The sequence below is a fragment of the Scophthalmus maximus genome, chromosome 11 (assembly GCF_022379125.1).
Source record: "Scophthalmus maximus strain ysfricsl-2021 chromosome 11, ASM2237912v1, whole genome shotgun sequence".
NCBI classification, from domain to species: Eukaryota; Metazoa; Chordata; class Actinopteri; order Pleuronectiformes; family Scophthalmidae; genus Scophthalmus; species Scophthalmus maximus.
Window position 1 is genome coordinate 22,640,351 of NC_061525.1, and position 11,055 is coordinate 22,651,405.

The window sequence follows — 11,055 nt, forward strand, 5'->3', positions numbered from 1 at the left end:
CAATCCTTTCTCCTCTTGTTTGTTTCCTTCGCTCGTTTTCTCACTAAAGTGACACGAGAGGCTCGCGCGAGTTATATGGTCCCTCACGGGTGGAGGGGGGGCGGGGGGGGGGGGGGGGGGGGGGGGAGTCTGCACAGCGAGCACTCGGGAGGCTATATATGAGATGAGAAGCCCAAAGCTTAGCCGGTGGACAGCTTTGAAGTGAGAAGCAGTAAGAGGTTATTATACCTTCAGCCCCTTCTGAGAGATGTCCAGATGCCCGGCAATATATTACTCCTGGCACCTCGATGACTGTCGAGTACACGCCTGTGCCATTTCTTTTTTTTTTGTCCTGGTTAAATTTATTTTTCCGTGGCGCTCGACGAAATTGCCGCCTGGACGTCGGCAGGAGTCGATGGCGATCGCGGCGCGGCCCACTGCGACTTTACACGGCACCAGATACAATGTTTTTTCGTTGAAATGCAGTTGTTTGCATACGCCACGCATCGTTTTACATGCACAGCGTCCCACTTTGAAAGAAGACTTTCCACCACACGTCTCTCCCCGGAAAAAACAGACACGAAGCAAACGGCGCCTTCCGGTCCAAAGCTGTCCGGTTCGTCCTCATCTCCCCGCGGAGCGCCGAGCCAAACACTGTGCGTTTTTGCCCCCAGTCCAGAGACTCTGCACGCTGCACAGCAAACAGATAAATATTTGTTAGGCCGGCCTTCTGCCCAGACACCCCAGCCAACAGCCCCCGGCCCCCGGCCCCCGGCCCCCGGCCCCCTCCATGGCAGCAGCTACAATGGGCTTGAGTCGGCGAGTGCCATGCTCACCTGTGGACGCCCCCTCTGGCCGGTGCTGGCTGTGCAGATGCCAGGGCTCAGCAGATGAATAAACACAAAGGGGGGGACGGGGGGGGGTCGCTGCCCTTGCCTGATGAAACAGAGCGAGGCTCTTCAGAGCAGAGGAGGCGGCTCAGTCTCTCATTTCGGAGACGCTGAAGACGAGGACGTTTTTTCAAAGACTTCTCGACGGTGAGAGACAAAAGAGAAACGCCAACATCTCGACGATGTGTGCAAAAGGGGGGGGGGGGGGGGGGGGGGGGGGTTCACGAGAGTCTCCCTGTCTGTGCGATAGGTGCCAGAGATGAGCGACGCCGAGTCGAGCATAACAACAACCCCCTCTCTTTCTTTACTGTGTAAATGCTTTCTGATCTGTTTTCTCTCACTTCTTTTTCTTTTTAAACTACCAATCACAACCTTGTTAGTACTTTTAACGGCGTACTAATGTAAGGGCTGGACCACGTAGTATTTGCAACAACAACAAAAAAAGAATCCCCCAGAGTTTGCTTCAGTCCGCAGCGCACGCTCGCGCGCCGGGGAACCGGTCTTGTTTGGTTTGGTTTCGCTCAAAAATAATTTGAAAGTCAACTCGTTTTTTTCTGTAACTCGGTCGAAATTTCCGTCTGCACTCCGAATGATGCAAACTGGTTTGCAAATACTACAAGACCCAGGTCTTTAAAAAAACAACAAAAAAAAAGGAAAAAAAAGTACTTAACTCACACGGTCATTTCGGGGAGAGTTTGTATAAATAATGAACCATAAACTTACAGTGATAGTGACGAAAACACAACGTGTAAATTCAACCGGCGAACCGCCGTTTTCCAGGCGGTGGCCCTCTGTATCTAAGACAAAAAAAAAACAAAAAGAAGAAAAAATGGTCGTATTTTAACTGTTCTGGTCTGTGAATCTATGATGCTTTTGCTCTGTATATTTGGAGAATTAAACAAATGATGATGTTTGAGTTTGTGTTGGTTCTTGCACTTTTTGTCCGACGAGTGAGCTTCTGCAGACTTTACTACAACTTCATGAACATTTGCTCATGTTTCTGGCCACGTTCACTTTCTGTGAGCCAATCAGTATCGGTCAGTTGGTTTCTCCAAGAGGGTTTTACTCTTGGGGGGTTGTTTTAGCCTGTACCAAAATCCACTGCTAAGTTGTTTTTTTTTACTAAAAATCCTTGTATATATCACAACAAAATATGCAGTGGTTGGTAAATCATTAATAGCCCAAGTAGACGGCACCTAAAGGGGGAGAAGAAGAAGAAGAAGGAGAGGGCAGATGATCTAAAATGAATGGGAGCGTGTTTATGTTCCCTCAATCCCGTGTTCCTTCAGGCCTATGTTCCCTCAACCCTATGTTCCCTCAGTCCTATGTTCCCTCAGTCCTATGTTCCCTCAACCCTATGTTCCCTCAGTCCTATGTTCCCTCAACCCAATGTTCCCTCAGTCCTATGTTCCCTCAGTCCTATGTTCCCTCAACCCTATGTTCCCTCAACCCTATGTTCCCTCAGTCCTATGTTCCCTCAACCCTATGTTCCCTCAGTCCTATGTTCCCTCAACCCTATGTTCCGTCAGTCCTATGTTCCCGTCAGTCCTATGTTCCCTCAACCCTATGTGCCCTCATTTCTATGAAATCCCCCCCATCAAAATCCTATGTCCCTAACCCTAACCCAATGAATACAAGATCAAATATCCAAAACATAAAATAAGACCAGGGGGCTGAAGAAACATGGGGCCTAATTTGGGGGGAAATCCTTGAGGGAGTTTGCATGTTCTCCCCGTGTGTGCGTGGGTTCTCTCCAGGTTCTCCGTCTTCCTCCCACAGTCCAGAGACATGTAGAATGGGGTCAGGTTCATTGGAGACTCTGAATTGACCGTAGGTGTGAATGAGAGAGTGAATGGTTGTTTGTCTCTGTATGTGGCCCTGTGATAGGCTGGCGACCTGTCCAGGGTGAACCCCGCCTCTCGCCCAATTTCAGCTGGGATTGGCTCCAGCCCCCCGCGACCCTTAAATGGATAAAGCGGTAGACGATGGATGGATGGTTGGATCCTTGAGGGAACTTAGTGCCTAATTTTGATTGGGGGATTTCATAGAAATGAGGGAACATAGAACTGACCCCAAATGAATAATGCAATTTCATCATATCCAAACATGGCGGCAACGACAACAATTCATTAAACCAGTTTAATAATCGAACTTTCTATTTATCTAATTAGCGGAAGAACTTGTGGTCCTGTGAGGGACATGAGGCCCGTTCACCGTCAACACCGAGAGGCTTCGTGTTGACGGGGGTTTCCCTGCAGTCTTGAATTTCACTTCGAAACAGAAATGCGGCTCCATGTACAGCTTTTTGTGATTTGCACTGATAACATCACACATGGGTTAGGCGTTCACTGAAAGGGGATGATAGGGAAGACGAGAATAGAAGGGCTGTAGAATCAACAACACAATTGCTATCTGCAGCCGCAGCCTGCAGCAGGTGCAGCGGCACCAGAACAGAGGCCGTCACAACACAGACGCGTCGCGTCGCCCGATCCACTCGTGTCTTAAGTGCCTCGGCGTCGCGCACAGATCAGCCACCAGACCTTTTTTATTTTTTTTTTTGTGCCTGGCTCACGTGCACTTTTCTTTTTTCTTTTCTGTATTCGTTCGGAGCGAGCAGCCGCTGTTGTTTACTCACTTCTCAGGCAGTCAGCAGATTCACACCATTACATTTACATGCCGAACCTTTAATCCATTAATAGGACCGTCGCAGTCTTTACTCCAAATTAAATGAACTCGCATAAACACCTCGGCTCGTCCTCGGAGGCGCTGGCTCCGATCCTGCAGGACTTAAAGAAAACTTAAAACAGATTTGAATTCCCTCATGCATACAGTCAATACAATCCAAGGGCAATTACTCTTTAGCTGGATTAATCCACTCGCAAGCCTGTATGGAAACATCAACTTTCTTTTTCTTTTTTGAAGCCCCCACAACAGGAACAATTCTCTTGATTTGTGAACGCCGTGCGTCTGCAGAAGAGGGTAAAAGTAAGATCAAACTAGATGCTCCGACCGGGGGAGGACTCTCACTGCAAAGCGAGTGCCATAACCCGTCTCGTCTCGATATTGATGTTGAGAATCCATTTGCCAACAAACATAATTTCCCCTGGAAAAGAAAGGAAAAGATGTCCTTTGGCAAAACATTATACAAATAACACCATTTGCGAATCCGTGATGGATTCGACTAATCACGGAGATCCGAGTCGTTACCAAACAGATCCGGGGGCCGCAGACGTTTGCTCGCAGTATAGTTTTTAAGCTCGTTCCTCGGGAAACTAATTGGAAAAGCGCTCATCATTCATTCCCCGCCTCCCCGGGAAAGCTGACGCGGCTCTCCACGGGCACCGCCTCTTCCCGAGTCGTGCGCGGTACTACTCCTAAGAAAGGACTCCTCAATGACCCCGCGTCCTTTTTATTCCTCTGGCGTGAATTACCTTGGCGGATAATTGCATCTGGAATCCATTGCAACAGAGAGCAACGGTGTAGACATGCGGTAGCGTTTGTTTGCGCCGCTACAAAATGATCCAAGGGCAAGGTATTTAACAGCACGTGGGTGGGCGGAGGTGCAGAGAAGCTGAACGAGATGAGAAGTGACGGAAAATCCCTTTTCGACCCAAAACCAGCCGCCGTGTTTTGCTCTGAACTGTCAGACTTTGTAAGTGAGTCGAATGACACGTTGAAGCGAAACTGTAGAGCTGGACAACAATGACGCTAGTCTGTCTTTAAACATGGACTCTAGGGAGCGTCTGTAAATTAGGAATATAAAATGTCCCGTATGGAATTTGCAACGAGAGACATTCCCCTCCGAAAAAAATCGACTTTATTTCAAGGGTAATACGACTTGGAATATCTAGTTCCCCTCATCGCGCTTGGACGTGACTTTGATTGGCGACTTTCTGAATCTTTCATGCCAGGAGAGGTTTGTATCGTTCAGAGCGGACATCGCCTCCGGACGCCTTACACTCACTCAGCGGGGCGGCTGCATTATTTAAAATCAGAGGGGGGAGGTGTCTGAGAGGTCTGTGCATTAGACGCACAGTCCTGTGAAATGTCCTGCTCAATAAATGATGGATATTTGAAAACATGGAAAAAAGTATGTCTCTTTCTTACCGGAGGACTAAATACATAAATCAAGACAAGGGTGTTCTTGACTTCACACAGGAGCACGTCACATCACATCACCTCATATCCCATGGCGTTCAGATCGATCCAACGATCAACCAGACGTGAATTCTGGTTCCGCAACAGAAACTTGCAAACGTGAACGCAAACCGCCGAGTGACTCCTCCGTGCAAAAACACAGAACATCCAAGGCTGGATTCCATCCGTGGGGTTTTGTCCTTACCCTTGGATTTTCTTTTTCCTTTTTTCTTTTCTCCCACCACGTTCTTTCTTAAGTAGACGCTCCGTCCACAGTTGAATTAGTATTAAAGAGCCGCCCCGACTCGCCAGATCCTGGGGGCTACAATAAAAAAACAGAAAAAAATCTCATGGCCTTGTGAGGGCAGTGAAAATCGACCGAGGTGGCACAATGTTGTCCCCCCCCCCCCCCTTTTATCGTAGGAATGTGGATTTAAAGTTGGTTAGGATAAAATAAATCTCCCCCTCCCTGATTACAAGGCGACGGCAGAGTCAATCCCGGGGAGCATCTTAAATGAATTATTGATCGCGTGACCTTTCCCCGTGTTGAGGTTTGCTCTCTGCTTGTTCCAGCTCTGTTGACTGGACTCACACACTAGTTGGGGCGGTTTGGAATTGATCAAACATTAGCTTTCCATATTGGACTGTTAATTGTCCTGGCCGCATTTGCACAGTATTATAACAGGTGAAGCATGGGTGGGTTGTGGGTGGGTCGTGGGGGGGCATGAGCCTTCCGCGACATAATTAAAAGCCGTCCTCGGCGTTTGCGAATTCAACATGCACACATGCAACATTTTATGATGCGTTCACACCCGGCGCGATGCGAATTTCCTGCGTCGCTTTGCTCGCGTGAGTTGGGTCGTAAGCAAACGGGTCATTCGCGCGAATATTTGCCCGTTCAATTCCTTCCACTTTTGCGCAAAAAATTCACGTTGCGTTCAATGTGAGCGCACCATATCACTGATGTGTGTTTGTGTGTGCGAGAGAGCTCTTACTTTTTGATTAATGGTCGATCCAAAGGGCATAATTGAAGGCAGTCCTCGGCGTTTGAGCGCAAATAAATGTCAAACAAAGTCAACGTGCGTCATTCTAGACGCATTTGGAAGGAGAAAAAAAACAACAACCTTTGACTTCCTTGTATTCTCCATCACGCGCTGCGTGTGGTTGACGGAGGAGAAGCGTCCGGATCGGGCCCCTTGTTGTGCCGAATTTGCCCCGGGAGAGAGAAACGTCAACCCGGTTTATGTTCTTGTCAGTGACGAAGCGATGGATGTGTCCTTTTCGTACGCCGACCTGCTTTAACTTCATGTCGGGACGGGGACACCGAAGTGTACAGGAAGCCGCCCGTCAGCAGGGTGGGCAGGGAAGGCGCTCGTAAATAAAAATTTAAAAAATCGAGCGCGTGCACTGAAACAATCATCGCTTAAGGTTTATTTTTTTTTCTGTGGACTTCAGCGGAGAGGTGTTTTTTATTTTATTCTAATAGCGTGGAGCTCTTAAATTGCTTTTCATTTGGAGCGCGTTCAAAACAAATGGAACAGCCCGCAGACATGACATTTGGAGTGCGAACCTCTCGTCGACTCTTCCCTCCGACTTGGAAGCGTCGGAGAAAAATGTTAGCGCTCACGAATGCTAATGAGACGTGGCGTGTCGTACACAGAATTTCAGTGCCTGTACATCATGATGATGGAACATCGCGTATTGCCGGTTCGCGAAGGAAAGGGGCACTATTAACCTTTTATTTTGGTTAATCCACCGAAATAGAAAAAGTATTTCTACGAAACAGAGAAAAAAAGAACAAGACTTCGGTCAGTGATGTTATCCTGAGAGGGAGTGGGGGCCGGAGTCACCTCAGTGATGAAGAGCGGAGGGATGAGCATTTGTTGCCGCTGATCAGCTCGAGGACAGGAACTGTTTGCACCAATATTGACTGGACTCCCCGAGTGTATTACGTGTATAAAGTAGGTTCCTTTTTTCTTTTTTTTTCCTTTTGGAGCAGACAAACGTTCACCGCCAAACAACTTTTTTCGCACTCGATACGTCTGCGACGAGCACAGAAGAGGCCGATGATCCGGCTGATGAGTCCATTGAAACTGTTTGTAGGAAGACAAAGCCAGATCATTCCTGGCGTCTCTCTTTTGTACGGCGGCCCCGAGCGCTCACAGCACTGCGACTTGAGAAAACACTTGCAAATAGACGAAACACAAGCGAATGAAGAAAAAACACAGCAACACAGCGCATTTAGACAAACGCGCTGCAACACAGACCGCAGCTGCCACTCGAGACAAACACCGGCAAATTAAGAAAACATCTGCATCAATTTGGCGAAAACACGCGCGGCATTTAGAAAAGCGCTGCAAATAGGCCGCAACGAAACAGAAGTGTTTCCGGGGGACACTTAAAAGCGATGCGACGCGTCTGGACACGCTTGTTGCTGCTTACTTTTATGATCTCATTTTCCAACACCGCTGACGGAAGGAGAACCTCAACAGCGCCGGTGAGTCAGAATCCGCGGCGAAAAACAAGCGTGTCCAGACGTGCGCGTCACTGTTAAGTGTCCTCCGGAAACACCTCCGTTTCGTTGCGGCCTATTTGCAGCGCTTTTCTAAATGCCGCGCGTGTTTTCGCCAAATTGATGCAGATGTTTTCTTAATTTGCCGGTGTTTGTCTCGAGTGGCAGTGCCGTGAGCTCTCGGGGCCACCGTACTTTTGTGCTCGGAAAAAACAACAACAACAACAACAACAACGACGAAAATGTCGACGTATCAATGCCGGCACACCAACACCAACGCGATCCGGCAAGATGAAGATTAACAAGGACAACGCAAGTTGCTGCAACGTTGTGACTATATAGAACAAAGTAAAACTTGGAGCTGACGGGGCAGAGGGGGGAAAAAAGAAGCCGGTGATGGTCGGCGGTGAAATCTCAGCGTGGTTTCATCCAGTGTTGCGAGGGGGGAAGAGGTGGGCGGGTGGCAGACGAAGCTCAAAGTGTCACACGGCGACGCTCGATGACTGGCAGCATCCAGGCAGATGGCTTCCATCACGCAGAGCCACGAGAGGAGACGGGTGAGACAACGAGACGGATGAGACGCACACACACGCACACACACACACACACGCACGCACACACACACACACACAGACACACACACACAACCCTTCAACCCCTAACGACGCTTACCCTGCCCCCCACTGCACTGTTTGGTTCGACCGAGCGCCGGCATGGCGCCCGTTGCACAGCTGCTGACGCTTACGTGACTCACGATGCCATGTTTTCTGCTCGCCGGATGAAAGTGTGTGTGTGAGTGTGTGTGTGTGTGTGTGTGTGTGTGTGTGTGTGTGTGTCAGAGAGGCCGTTTGTGTGTCTGTGCCCAAGTGGAGCACATGGGGAGGGTAAAAAAAAATGGGTCAGGGATGAGAGTGCTCAAGGTTTTCACAGTAGGCCGGGGATGGAAATGCAGGTCAGGCCAGTTCCCCCCCCCCCCCCCCCCCACCCCCCTTTTCTTCTTGCCCCCACGGTTCACCCCGGAGCGCGAGGTCCAGCGGAGGGTGTAATAATGCCTTAATTGTGCCACGGAATGGGAGTTATTGAGTTATTCACACAAGCGTGGAAGGAGGGAGGGAGGGAGGGTGGGGCGCGGGGGGTGGTCGGAGGGGGGGTCAGGCCCCGCGGGGTCGCGACCGAGGCCTGTAGTCAAGGGAAGGAGAGAAAACAATGAGTCATTTCTTCTAATGAGCTGAACATTCCCTCCGAGTGTCTCTCGGTCAGTCAGATGTAAAAAATAAAAACTGCCCGCATTGCAAAACAATCGCCGTGGCGACACATATGCGAGCTGAAAGTTGCTAATTAGGGCCCAGAAGCCACACATTCGTAATGCTAAATGTCAGTGAGTGATCAAACTGTGGAAGTTTATTTTATTTTCTCTTTTCTTCTTCATTTTCATCTTCATCTTCATCTTCATCTTCATCTTCTTCTTCCTCTTTCTCTCTCCCTCTGAAGATGACCTCAGTGTTTGCAGCCAAACGCGGACGACTAAGACACTTTTGGGTACAGTATATCGTGGCAGATTTGATATCACATATTTGGGCTCAGACGTCAAATGTTGTGCAGGACTTTCCCCATATATTCTATTCTGCAAAAGCCAGGATCTCTGCTCAGTTATGGGAACACGTCACTCAGGAAATTGTGTGTCCACACTGCCCCCTTGTGCTCACAAGGCATGACAGCATTCATTCTTTTTTTTGGGGGGGGGGGATAATGATGTGATTTTTTTTCCTGAACATCACTTGAGCAGCAAGTGAAACGTTGCACTGAGGGAAATAACATGAACAGTGATGTGACAAGAAACAGTTGTGTTGTACAGGCTTGTCACAAACACTGTTGATAAGAAATCATGATTGCACAAAATGAGCTCCGGAAATATTAGGAAAGCGTATTTTGCCTAATGAAAGACATTTTGAGCTCATTTACACAAATGGAGCAATTTTTTTTTTTGTTGGCGCTCAGTAGTAAAATGTCAAGTGTAATTAGGGCGCAGAGTTTGGTGATTGAAGAACAACCCCCCCCCCCCCCCCCCTCGCCTGTGATGATAATTAGAGAGTCTATGAAATGAAAAGGTAAGTGAAGTGAAATATCGCTCAGGTGCCGCACGCGACTTCATCCCCAGGCAGCGATTTCCCTGCTCGAGGAGGCCACTTATGTAATTGTCCTCTCATTTAATTAACCTTTGGAGGCGTAAGTGCATCATTTATCCCGCGCGTCAGTCAGGTTTACATCACCGTGCGTCGCAAGTTGCTTATTTTTACAAAAAAAAAGACAAGCGTCTCTCTCTCTCTCTCTCTCTCTGGGGATTAATTTACGCTCAATGTTAAAACTTTTAATTATCTAAATAAATAAATAAATAAATAAATCCCATGTGGGGAACAGTCGGGGCGCAACGGAGTGATAAATCCTTTCGGATAGAGAGAGAACGTGGACTGAGAAGAGCGAGAGAGAGAGAGACGGGAATACAGTGAGAGTCTGCGTGTGCGCATATTCAAAAGAGAATTATTTAATAATTATTTTCCTGCGAGCAGCGCCACACAAAGAAAAAGTTTGCCCGTCGGGGATGCGAGTAGCACTCGAGTGGGGATCGGCGCCGACGTCAGCCGAAGGCCGAGTCGCACGCAAGCGCTCGGAGAGTGAAAGCCGGGTCTGCTCTCTGCAGGCAACACGAATCACACGGCGGCACGTGGTCCTCAGAGAAAAGTTGGATGTTGTAAAGGCACGTGAGTATTGGATCTCGAAGGCCACACTCCGTCCGCCACCGTCGGCCCATTTCGGGACAACACACCGGGCGACAGCCACCATTTTGTTTCTTAAATCCAAAAACGGGTTTTTACAATTTCAATTCCACAATCTTTTGTCCACCATGTGTGAACTGTACAATAAGTTTGTCAGGTTTTTTCTCCCCCCCCCTCTGTTGCACTTCACCGGCACTAACTTGGGAGAGAGTTTGTTTTGTTTAACAGTACACGGAATGGAAAACGTACAGAAACATCCTCGCGGGGGCCATTGTGCACCTTTACATAATCGCGGAGCCTTGCGTGCGGCTTTAGCACATTGTCGCACGAGCACAACAGCTGGTGGATCTGCTGGAAGGTGAACAATTACAGATGCAGAACAAACGTGCTAAAAAACATAATGTCGACTCTTGTATGGCGCCGTATAGATGTGAATTTCCCTTAGTTTGGTCCCAGAGGTTGAACGGCGTGCAGTGCTTTCTTACAGATTTCTGAAGTTCCCGAGGTGCTTTGGCGGGTTTATTATAAGTCGTGCGAAGCCTTTGCCGCGATGGCTTTTGTCGCCCGGCGGTTCCGCGGCCCTGGCGGAAAAGAATGGAGGAGTTATATCACTCGGAAGCAAAGGGCTGCATTCCTTATTTTTGACCCGCACGGAAAGAAACAAACAAGTAAACTTCATAAAAAAACAACAACAAGTGAAGCAAAGAGCCAGCGGAACTCAAAAATTGCCGCCGTATTCGCTGTGAGGTAAGTGCAGCCGCGG